This window comes from Mytilus californianus, unplaced genomic scaffold, assembly GCF_021869535.1.
Source record: "Mytilus californianus isolate M0D057914Y unplaced genomic scaffold, xbMytCali1.0.p SCAF_11, whole genome shotgun sequence".
NCBI classification, from domain to species: Eukaryota; Metazoa; Mollusca; class Bivalvia; order Mytilida; family Mytilidae; genus Mytilus; species Mytilus californianus.
Window position 1 is genome coordinate 24,812,463 of NW_026262593.1, and position 13,870 is coordinate 24,826,332.

The 13,870-nt window shown below is 30.7% G+C and overlaps 1 long non-coding RNA gene across 1 annotated transcript in view; it reads left to right on the forward strand.

Moving 5' to 3' along the window:
• Positions 1 to 13,870, forward strand: part of LOC127719776 (uncharacterized) — a 116,796-nt gene that overhangs the window by 58,709 nt on the left and 44,217 nt on the right. The gene's annotated exons all lie outside the window — the stretch shown is intronic.

Sequence of the window (13,870 nt, forward strand, 5' to 3'; positions counted from 1 at the left end):
AAGACGTTGTTGTATTCAAACTAGCTTCATTTCAGGATTTCGGTTTATGACGGTTTGTTTTGTGTAAATATAAAAGTAAGGAGATATGATATGATTACCAATGAGACAACTATTCAGCAGAGTTCAAATGACGAAGAATAAACCAATCATCGTACGACCTTCAACAATGAGAACAACTAATACGGTATAGTCAGCCTAAAAAGCCTTTGACATCAAAAATTTGAAACAATTTAAACGAGAAAACTAATGGACAAATTTATACAAAACAATATATAAAATTGCAAATATGACAGACATAAAGCAATGCAAGCCAACGAATTACAACTCTTGACACTTGACGTGGGACAGGCACATACAGAATGTGACGGAGTTAAACATATTTGTGAGTGCTCAATCTTACTTGAGACAGTGGTGTTATATCATAACATAAGAACAAACTGTAAAATTCATTTGAAAATGGCTTATCTCAATACATCGATACGAAGCACAAATTAACCAATAATTAAAAAAGAACAGACATAAAACCGGTTTAGATTTACCAGTAGTGACACAAATCAACAGTTTGGTTTTTAAATCGCATAAACAACGATAGGAGGTTAAATAAGTTTAGGAACCAGGAAACAAATATAGGACCAGTTTCTTTTAAACAAGTTTGGAATTGTTTCGTTTAAGCAAAAAAAAAGATGATTTATCAAACCTTCTTGATAAAACTAGTTTATAAGCCGCTAATACACCTTTAATTCAATATATTTTATTCACCAAATACAAACTGTTCATTCCCGTGCAGTGGTCCTTATAAGGATAAAAAATATATATACCTGGAAATTCTTCTGTATGCCAAAATTATGTATATCTTGGAGCTCCGTCATCAATTTAAATCAAATCCCCAAACTTTCTTGTAGGAAGGAAGGAAGAATTTTAATCAATGAATATGAACTGCTAACAAAACAAACAATGCTTACATAATCTGGTGATTAACTTTCATATTGTAATTTCCAAAATTAGAAAATGTCATGTTGGGTATTTTACAAACAATCCACTAAAACATGGTATTTTCAGATTTATAGATTTAACTATTCTAATAAAAAAAAAAAACTATATCATGGTCCTAGTGAAAATTGAAACTTATCAAGTTAATTAAACAAAAGTGAGAATGATATACTTAAAAATAAAAAAAAAAATAACTACAAAGATACATATAGTTTCAGACCAAAACTATTTGATTTAAGACATGCAAAAATGTATAGGAATCATCGAATTCGTCAGTGTTAATTAAGTTTGCTATCTTTTATATTTAAATTCATTTTCCAATTGTTAGGAACATAGAACAGTCCAATTTACAAGAATGTGTGTTTTTGAAGCTTTGCGTATTAATGCAAGCATATTTTGAGTATATGTTAACTAGACATACGACTTTTGTCCCGCTTTATGTTAGAAGTACAGGAAATCACCCAGTTATTTCAAAACTACAAACTGATGCAATAATCAATGTGAAATGAAAATAATAACTCAACAGCATGGATATTGATATAAGATTGACAAGGTAAGCCTTTAAAAATTTAGCGATATGAGACAAGTGGTACCTGATGAGACGACGAAGGTTGTTGTTGTTTTTATGAGTAGAATTTGCATATTTTGTTTTACTTAAAGTCAAACGTTTTGGTATCTAGATATTATTTAAATTTGCAGAAAAGTCTATGCTCATAAGATTCAAATTTGAGGGAACCAAACGCACCTTTATCATGTTAACGATGTTTCATGTCATGAACAATGTAAAGTTCATAGTGAAAATTGAAATCTAATTAAACATTTTCTCTATGACCATGACATTATGTGATCTTAAAAATTAATTCCGAAATTAGATTTTTATCATCGCCATAATGTTTTTATTACAAGACTGTTCCGGTTCATTATTTATAGACCTAAATGGACCATTCTATTATTTATATTCTGGAGCATATAACTATTTTTTCCTTTTTTTAAATTCAAATACAATTTATTTCCAATGTCCTGTTACAATTACCTTAGTAGCCCAGGAGAGCATAATTAGGGTCCCTGTGTTACAGAGAAAACAGGCGAGATAAATGTCCACTTTACTTATAAAATTACATATTGTAGTTTTCTTGTATCAAATTAAAACCAAGTCAAACACACCCAACATAATGCATTAAATTGATCACACCAGATCCATAAACAGTGATACCTGTCTACAACAAGGTAAGTTTTAATCAGGTTATATACATTGCTCTATTTCTGTTGATAAACAATGGAAATGTATTAAGAAGGTAAACAAAATCACCTTTTTTGTCTAATTGAATGTATCGATACGTTAACTTAAAAAAGTAAAAGTACACACTTGACCTAATTATTACATATGTGATCTTATAAGTGTACCAGATCATTATTGATATCTGGTTCTTTATTTTGTAAATGATTTAAACGTAAAACGATATTTTATTTTAGTTCACAATAAAATTGTCTAATAATTAGGTCTTTCCACCTTTCCGTGGAAAGACCTATTGGTTTTCTTCTGATTATTTTTTTTTTCTTCCGCCTAATTTTTTTCTTGCGGTGTATTTTTGTTTCAAAAGATGTCGCTTAGTTTTTTGGTATATGATATGATACAGTCTATACGCTTTTGAAACTGACCCTGTTTAACCGAACACTTTTCTTTGTAAGAGTTATCTCCCCAAACACTGTTTTTCTTGTTATGAGATCTCCTCCGCAACCGTAATAGAAAGTGACAAATTTATTTTTCCAAATTGCTCGTTATATTCTCAGGATGTTAGGTTTTATTTAGACCGAAGCTTTACGAAGACTCCATATGAGAGTTATTTCCCCTTTTGTATTGATATAAGTGAAATTTATTTGTAACTGGAAAACCATAAGTGATAGAGGCCTAGGGTCTTTTGATTTGAGGTCCTTGGTCCATAAAAATGAAAATGAGGTCAAGGTCAAAGGTCAAGGTCATGTTAAAAATTTGGATTTTGGCTTGTTATCACTAATTTTCAGAAATCTTATAAGATATCGACAAAATACTTTTACAGAATTGTTAGTTGCGACATGTCGTAACACGTAAATTTGAGTTGAAAGGGTACGGAGACCTTTAATGGGAGTTTTCTCCCCTTTTATATTCAAAATTACATGTATGGTAATATAACTCATTCATCTTATATAATTGAGACCTAGGGTCTTTTGATTTGAGGCCCTTGTTTCATGACCTTTAAATTGGGGTCAAGGTCAAAGTTTAATTTGACGTTCTATTTTTTTTTTTTTTTTTTCTTCCGCCTTATTTTTTTCTTGCGGTGTATTTTTGTTTCAAAAGATGTCGATTAGTTTTTTGGTATATGATATCATACAGTCTATATGCTTTTGAAACTGACCCTGTTTAACCGAACACTTTTCTTTGTAAGAGTTATCTTCCCAAACACTGTTTTTCTTGTTATGAGATCTCCTCCGCAACCGTAAAAGAAAGCGACAAATTTATTTTTCAAAATTGCTTGTTATATACTCAGGATGTTAGGTTTTATTTAGACCGAAGCTTTACGAAGACTCCATATGAGAGTTATTTCCCATTTTGTATTTGATATATATGAAATGTATTTGTAACTGGAAAACCATAAGTGACAGAGGCCTAGGGTCTTTGATTTGAAGTCCTTGGTCCATAAAAATGAAAATGAGGTCAAGGTCAAAGGTCAAGGTCATGTTAAAAATTTCGATTTTGGCTTGTTATCACTAATTTTCAGAAATCTTATAAGATATCGACAATTTTTTTTACAGAATTGTTAGTTGCGACATGTCGTAACACGTAAATTTGAGTTGAAAGGGTACAGAGACATTTAATGGGAGTTTTCTCCCTTATCATATTCAAAATTACACGTATGGTGATATAACTCATTCATCATATATAATTGAGACCTAGGGTATTTTGATTTGAAGCCCTTGTTTCATGACCTTGAAATTGGGGTCAAGGTTAAAGGTTGATTCGACGTTTTTTATTTTGACCTTTGCTTTAACCTCATATATATACATGATAAAGCCATGGGACTTTTTGCATTAGGTTGCAAGCCATTTGACCTTGAAAAAGCCAACCGGAAGTGACCTTTTGTAAACCGGAAGTAGCTATTTATTGTACTAAATTAATGTAAAAGTATATAGAACTATATATTTTTGAATCAGTGTCAAGTAAACTATCAAACAATACCGGAAATGACATTTTTTTAAACCGGAAGTCAAAAATTATCTCCCTTATTTATCTTTTTTGTATAGAAACCATATATTTTTGGAATAAGCGTACATTAAGCTGTCATTTGACGCTGGAATTGACATTTAAAACCTAATTTTAATATTTTTCATATCAAAATAGATCCTTACTGGTGGAAAGACCTTCAATTGTTCTCTGAACAATTGGTTTTTAATTCTATTATTATTGCAAGTGATGTTTTCAAACTTTATTAGATTTCGAAGTTTCCATATTGTCCATTTGGCTATGCATATTTGAATATTACCAAATATAATTTCCTTTATAGGCTTGTCATAAATACCTAGGATCATATTTATCTCTTGTAGAATTATTTTATGTGTCAAGTGTACTTTTGTGAATATAGTTTTTAATTCTAATATTAATAGGTAGATCTTTTTACAATTATAAAAAAGATGATTTTGTGTTTCAATGAGATTTTTGCAAAAATGGCATTTACCTTGAACCAAAGAATACTGAAATCGATGTAGTCTAGATTCGGTGTAAATAATGTTACGAATGGACTTACAATGGAATTCACTAATTTTATTTTTTATACAGAGATTTCTTAAATTACCCCAAACCGATTTCCAGTCGATACTAACAGCAAACTCAGTTTCCCATTTTTATTGTGCCTTAGGTAAGGTATTTTGATTAAGTACGTGTTGATTATCTTTCGGTTTTAAATTTTTGGGAGTTATTTTAATATCTGTAATTGTGTACAGATTTAAGTTGTCTAATTTAATTAACAAATTGACCTGCTGGCTCGAGCATATAACTAGTAATAAAATCTCCTGTAACAATGTTGACAAATGAAAAAAACAAAAAACAAAAAAATATTTCTATTTTTGCACATAAGCATATACTGTTAAGACAAATATTCATCTTATTGTTGTAGTACTTGCTGATCTTTTTCTTCTGATTTAGTTCACATACAAGCTTCTTCGGTCCAAATGTTTTATCATTTTGTTCTTTTTCACATTGACTTATGATATTTGACATGAATGTGTAATTTGTAAGTCACATGTCACTTTAAACTTTGACTTCAAGTTTAAAACAATTTATTTGTTTGGATATTTTCTTGTCCGGGTCCTAACTTTATTATCTTTGCATTAGACGTTTGATAATTTTGATATATATTTGCATCAATTCATGATGATGTGTCACGTATCATGTTTGTCTTCTGAGCTTAACCTTTTAAATCAAAATACTTAACTATTTAGGAAAATTTTGATATCCACCCAAAGACTTATATATGCTTGCATACCGTTGTAATTCCTGACAGTGCAACTAAGTGTTTAGACTGGTGTCGTGACTCACCCCATATGTCATTTATTGTCAACATCTAATAAATGAATCAAACCATATCCCTTAACCGTATATATTTTTAAGATTCATGTTAAAGGCCTTATCAGTGCTACTGGATGTTGTCCTGGGGGACATTTCTCGCCCGTTCACATTAATTGTTAAATTTCTTGTAAACTATTCAGCTCCTAATTTTTAAACAAAACTGAGTTGTTATTGTTATGAAGAGATCTTTACACTGAACACCAGTAATTGTCCTTCTGTGTCGTTTTCTGTCCTTATTTATTGTATATTGTAATATATATCAACTACTGGTTTCAATGAGCTTGTATTGATTACTTATTTAATACTAGTCCTTTGGATGAACTTGATATAATGTAGTAATAATATTTTGGTTAAATGTGAATGGTGTGGACCAACACTTTGTCTTGCTTGTCATTTTACAGGTCAGAGTTTTGGTCTATATGTTACAATTTTCACGATGAATGTCAAAACTGGATTGACAAAGATTGAATTGTTTAAGATATTTTAAAAACACGCATACCAAGTTGACTATCGAAAATATATTAAAATGAAATAATTTCTAAGCGAGCTTAAAAGTCATTTAAAATGATGCGATTTTTAATGTTAAAAATGCTGTATATCTGTCCTATGCTTGAGATAAAGAGAGCTAGTGTACTACAATAAAGAACGTCATCTTAATCACAATGTCATTCATATTAGAAAAATGGTGGCGTATTTGAAGATTTGAATGTTTTTTGTAACATCCTTATTGTTTTTATTAGCACTTTCAGCTGTACAGCAACTAAGTTTTAGCTTTCGTAAATCAACACAGGGCACAAGCTCGAAAACCGTGTCTCCGATTTCTAATAGAATAGCACTAATATGTACACGTTCCTTTGACCGTTTGAATCACAAATGTTCAAAATAATTTCATTTCATGCCTGGACATTATATAAATATAAAACATCAAGGAATTGTTTTTATATTATTGTTTATTGTATATGGCCTTGTTCAGGAAACATATATATATATATATTTAGTATCTATTAAGCTGACAACGCTTATTGTAGAATTAGAATGGTGTAATAGTCTTCATTTCTCTTCCAAATATGGACATTTAGAACCATCCAGATCAATGTGGTTTTACCGACTTTAATGTTTTAAATGCTTCCTGTGACCCTTTCCTTCATTATTGTACGTCATTTGTCCTATATTTTTTAATCGACAATGCTAAAGCTATTTAAATATGATGTCCTTTGCATTTTCTAAATAATGATCTACGATAACATGCTTAAGATGTAAAGATAAAAAATTTTAAGTTCTTTAACACGCAAACTCAGCATACACGTTTCAAAATTCATGGTGTATACGTCATGTATATATGAATAAATTAAGGAAGTTCGTATGTATACATATGCCTAAAAAGTCAACCGTAAGACCGAGTTTTTACTATTATAAGTGTTTTAAAATGTGTGTTTTCATATTAATCCTGTATTGTGTTCAAGTACAATCGAATTGGGTCGAAGTTAGTTGTATTGGCTCGAGGGCCAATACATCTTATCGAATCCCAATACGACTGTATGAGAACATAATAAGGATAAGTATGAAAGCAACCATTTGATGACACCTTTACTAACCAATAAATTAAAATAACCATCTGCTGACTGATGATAAACACGGCTGAAGAAAGACTCATATACGATCAATATGAACTATTTTAGTAAATTATCATTTTAATGCAGGGAATGTTAAATTTCCCTACAAATTAATAATGTGCGATAAACTACCCTTTTATTAACTGGTAAATGAACCCTTTTAGCCTCTCGATTTATTTTTACTCGAGTTATCTCCCATCAAAATGACGTCACTGTCGTATGTTGAAAAAAAGGCCAAAAGCCAGGTTTAAGTCCGTGAACTGCTGTGACGAAAACAAAAGAATTTGATATCCATCTGGTGCCGAGGATAGCTTTCACAAACAGCCCTTTTTTAGGGCCACCAAAATTTTGCAGAGAGAGTCATCATTTGTTGTTCATAGGAGGCATTTTAAGTGACAATAGTATTCTCTAAAGTAAGTGCTTTGACAATTTGTTACTACATAAATGCAACAGTAGTTTACCGGTGTTCAAAACAGTAAACGTAAGACATATACAAGAGCTTCTTTAAGGATGTATTCTTCTGACGTTTCAGTCTCGTTGAAATCTCGTTCTGGAATTATTTCCAAAACATGTGATACAAGTGGAAAATATCAATGAATTTAAAAAATATTATATTCAAACTTAACTCTGTGAAAAAAATGTGAATTTACAATAATTAGTTTTTGAGTTATAAAATTTTCAAATTTTTATACCAATTAAGTCAGTCTCATTAGCCAAAATGTTGAAAAAATGGGTGAGGGGTACAAGAAATGATTTTACCAGAAACATGTACATCCCATAACAATTTTTCTTTTCAAATTTCTTAGATAAGAATTTTTTCAATCATTTATAATAAAGAAGTTGAAATAATTTGCTTTTTGTTCTAAAAAAAGAGAAAAATCCCAAATTTAAAAAATTGACAGCATGGTAAATTTAACACGAAAAAGCAAACAAATTTTATAAAACTTTCTTATATAAACACCTACCTATAGTTTGTTTTAAGTTAAATTTATTCAGATTGGTCAACTTCATCTTTATTGAAAGTATGAAAAAAAGTTTAATTGTGAAACTGGGATTTTTTTCATGATAATAGCCCAAAAATGGATAAAAACTGATGAATAATGGGAAAATCATCAGAATTTTTTTACTTTCAAATGGCCGTAGCAAAAAAAGAAGTGCACCACCATATGATTTTTTCTTCACCAATTATTTTTTTACAGTCATAAAAACCCAAAAATCAGGTTAAGAAAAAAAGTTTAATTCTAGAAATGTTTGCTGCTCCTCAGAGGTGTACATCCTTAACATGTATTTTAAATTGTTCGAACTTTGGTACAGTTAAACAAATGTGGCCCATTTGAAGCGATGCATACCAAATATTGTCAACCTACACATTTGTCTAACTACGGACTGAGCCTTCAGAGAAATAATCTTATACAGTTGACAATTCTTTGTGTTCACCCATTTTATTGTCCATAATTGTATAGATTCAAAGCAATAAATGCATAACATATGAAAAATAGCAACAATTCCAACATCAAACTTGTCAAAATCTTATATTTCGCGTAATACACGCATCTATTTTCTGACACCTTTTTGAACCAAACACCGGAAAGGAAAAATTAAGGTTTTACCGGTTTGTCCGTATTAGATAAATAAAGGCAATAGTAGAATACCGCTGTTCAATACTCATAAATCGATTTAACTGAAACAAAACCGGGTCACAAACCAATACTGAGGGAAACACATCAACTATAAGAGGAAACAAAACGGAACAACAGAAACAATGAACTGCTACAAAAACAAACGCCAACATACATAGAAACGGACTATGTGATAACAATTGCCATATTCCTGACTTGGTACAGGAAAATAATTTGTAATAACGACTAGTTCACAGACTCATGAAATTATATTTACTGGACAATTTATGATATATTTTAAGCCATTGCTTGATATTTATAATAACAAATTAAGAAGTCTTTATTAAAAATAATTATGATAATAATTATAATAATAATAAAGAAATCAACTCGATGAAGACTTACTAATCGAGTATTCGTTAGATTCACAGGCGATACTGAAGAACTCGCTCGGAAAAACATCTACAAAATGGAATGTTGATGGTCGTTGTCTTATGAACGTAAAACCCTCAACATTAATACGTAAGACTAGATAATAATTCCAGGACATTATGATATAACTAATTGCTCATTTCTACAAGTACTAATTATGTAAGCTAAAATTAATCTGATCAATTACTTAATAAACATCTTTGGAAAAACTATTACTCAAAAAACAGTATTTGGGAAGCGTAATACATTTAATAATCAACAAAGGGGTGATAATAAGAACTTACTGATGCCTTTAACCATTTTCTGAGGGTCGACACAGGGTGCAACGAGTTTGTTTTTTGTTTTGAAATATCATCTTGTCAACTTTTTTTGGAACGAAGCGATTTCTCAACTTTGTTACGAAACTAACAGTCCTGCTGATGAAGACATTTGCTCTGATGGTACAAAGGTGTAGTGGAATGACTTAAACACAATTAATCAAAAGTGAAATGTGCTCTTGTTCATAGCCTTCTTCCATTCGGGGGAATTTTAAATGACACATTAATTAAACGCAAACATTCGGAACGTATTTTGATATCGATTAAATTTCGATTAATATTCAATTTCCCGGGAGGCGCTCTTAATAAAATAAACCTTTTTCTTTAAGAAGGCAACAACATTCTAACAAGAAACCGTTTAGTCGAGTATCATTTTGGTATTCGATACTCGGTACTTCCGATCGATACTCGAGTATTCGAGTGCTCTTTCACATCCCTAACTAAATAATAACAATATTAACAATAACTTTATTCTAAGACGGTGACTTAACTAGCATTCACTTATCTGCCTGCAAGCCTTCACAGAACAAAAGAAATAGATTATAAACAATACACAAACATTATAAATAGAAGCGACATGTTCCATATCATTTATTGTTACAAAAGATACACATTTTATTTATAAGTTTCAACCTAAAAACAATCTACTGTTTTTGATTTTTGATAAAAATTATCAACGAAGTTTTTGTTAATGCTGTTTATTTCTTTTGCTGATTGATTCATGTGAGATTGCGCAAACGTTAGAACTAATTTCTTTTCGATCATAAAACTAAGTGAGAATCGCCAAGGTTAATTCTATTCGTGTTGCAAGGCAATAGAAAATAGAATTGTTCGTCACTTGGTAAAAGCTAATAAAATACAGGAAAGGAAAATGTTAAATTCAGATAATGTGTTCCGGTTTATATCGTTATCTCATAGTAATATCTGATAACATGATAAGTATGTTTCATTGTGTTATTATTTCAACTAAACAAATGCGGGTCTGAAACATATATTCATTACTAGGTTGCTATATGATTGAAAGTCGATGTACATGTTAACAAGTGTCAACGAGACAGAACATTAGTATCACAAGTAGGCATCAAAATGTCACCAAACTATAAATTTTCGACAAACAAGCCCTTCATGCTGAAGAGACACTACCGATATTCCTGATTAAAGACAGGACTTTTATCACCATGAAGCAGGATTCATCCTGTTTTATATGCCCTCAAACCTTTTACTTTTAGTTCGATCCGTCATTGGAAGAATAAATGCAAATCAACATAAGAAAATCAAGGAACAAGTGCCAAATAGACTGAATTTGGCTACACACGAGTCGTAACTGATTTCGTATATTTTTTGCAATTACGAGTTTTATTTTTCCGCATAAAATATAGTACGTTAAAATATTGCATGCTTCCTCAAATCAATTTACCAGGTTATTTTCCTACAAACTTATAACATTGTTAGAGTAAATTTTAGGTGTCAGGTGACATTATAACACAAACGGTTAAACGGTACCGATTGTCTGCACCATATGCGCATTTCGACAATCAATGTCTCTTTAGTGATGATCGAGGCCAAAACATTTGAAAATCCAAACGCTTATTAAAAAAATGAAGAGCTATAAACCAAAAAGGACAAGGAATCAGAGCTTTGCATGAGGGAGATACATTCCCTAATTTCAATTTCTTTTTCTATATCGATTAGTTCAATGTGAGGGTACACTCCTGTGGTCTTTGACTGACTGGTGAGTTCTTTTTTCTTCAATCATCAAAATAGTCATGCGTATATTTATCAGTTATTCACCACTTAGACGACGTCATGGACCTTAGTGATGGAAATGTCATCAGAAGTAACATTTTTCATGACATTACATTTACTATAAATAATATCAAATATCATACATACCAATATTAAGCATGTTAAAATTGAATACGACCGACGTATGGTTCGTCTACAAAAGACTCATCAGTGACGCTCAAATCATGATATTGCAATTATTATATTGTCACCTAAATTACGTTTATCTGGACATTGAAGTTATTATAATTGCATCAAATGTACCATCTATCATGACATTGTAATTATTACAATGACACTAAATGTAATATCTATCATGCCATTGTAATTATTATAATGAAAGCAAATGTAACATCTATCATGAAATTTTAATTATTAAAATGACACCAAATGTAACATCTATCATGACGTTGTTATTATTATAGGTAGCACTTCTGTAAATATTGACAATTGAATTTCCCATAGGAATTCCCTTTACGGCTAAAACTGTGCCACTTTTTTATGAAGTTTCGTAAAATATTATATCCTAGAATAGAAAGTTGATATGCACTACTAATTCATTCAAAGGTCAAAACATAGGGCTGTGCGGCATAATTTTAACATTAATATGCCCGAACTTCTAAGAGTTTCAACTTATACTAAAATTCTGTACTACCCCTCTCTTCTTTTTGGGTCTTCCTCAGAATTCAATTTCGCCGCTATCGATGTGTATATATACTGGTAACATTCCCAAGCTATGTCTCTATGAATGAAAAATAGAGATTCTATTTGGAAACCAGTACGTAAAAAAATATCATTGAATATTATATATCTCCCCAAAAGAGGCGTGGTTTGTGAAACAGCTGTACAACGTGCAACCTATAATGACATCCAATATAACATCTATTATTACAGTAAGCAGGAAATTATTCAGTTTCAATATTAAACATACTGTACTATATTTGACAATTGTTAATAATTATAATTACATTGCCGCATTTCCTTATCTCCTGTAGATATTTTACTAGTTTTTCTTTAGAGATTTAAAAATCAAAATAATTATTCACAGATTGTATATAGGTATAGAAATATACGTTATGTTCAATTCTTCATCTTCTTTTCATTTATTTTTAGACATTATTCATTGGTCCGATGTATAGTTTATCTGTTGTAATTCATTTTCGACTTCCTCAATTTCCCGAAACAATTCTTTGTAGTTCAGATAGGACTCTTTTCTTATTCGGTATAAGTCGATCTTTCGTTTTTTGACAGAAGCGCTTTTGATAGTCATACCTATAAAAAAATGAATGTAATAAAAATCATAATAGCAATAATGATGATCGGTCATTATTATAATTTGTCACAGTGAAAACAAAATATTCATACAAAGTAACAATAAAATTAAACTGATAATAATGACTAAATTACAAAGCATATTCTTAAAAGACTATCACCAACATTTAATGTCAAATATTTCCCTTTGTATCTTTTGGTCTTTACAATCTATGTTGTAAGCTTCACGTTGCCTTTCAAATGAAGAACAACAACGAAAGCCTTGTTTCTTTTCTTGACTTATTTAGACAAGTTCGTGAAAAACTTTTGTATCACACATCTATCAGGACATCCCTTCTTTTCTTAAACAGGACAAACTGAATCAAATACAAAAAAGATTGATAGAAACAAGAATTAATCTCAACGCGAACAGTTCTCCGGTCCTAAGCAGAAACTATCAAAGATCAGCTTGTAATGAACAACCTATTTTCATTTCCATGTACTCATTCATTTATGGTTATAAAAAGATTTAGAAGGTCGTTCGATTACACCTTATGTATGTGTACATTCGAAAATATTAAAGGTTTTTATGACAATGTTAACCTCGTATCTCGTATAAAGATTTTTTTTACTTCCACGTGCTCTTTTGTAATATGTTTCGAATGACCGTCTCTTGACATATTCAAAGTGCTCCTTTACAACCGGGTTCTGAAAAACTCACATTTTTTTTACTTCTACGGCAATTTTTCAACAGGTTCTGAATGATTGTTTCTTGACAATTTTCAAAGTGCTCATTTGCAATGCGGTTCTGAATTACTTACTGTGAAGATACAGTCTGCACTCCTTTATCTTCCTTTGTTGTTGTTTCATCTTCACATCGGATAGTTGAAACAGTCTTCCCATTCCTTGACAGCTGTCCCTGGTACAAAAAAATAAAATAATTGTCATATAAACATAGAGTATAATAACTTATATTATCAAACGTAAATGAGTTATTCCCTTAAAAGTTTAGTCTTGAATACATGATTTTTTATCTGTTATTACTGTCTTTAAACTAGTTTTTAGTAACGTACTCTAAGATCTGTACGTTCTGTCTTTTGTGTTTTTGTTAGTTGTTTTTTTGTGTTTTACATAGATCTGATGAGTAAAGCCCTTCTCAACTTATATTTTACAGTTTTGTCTTATATTATGCTGTTACACCACTGGTCAAGGTGATAATACGGTTGGACACCTATTTAAACTTGTAGCCCCGCTCATACTGTA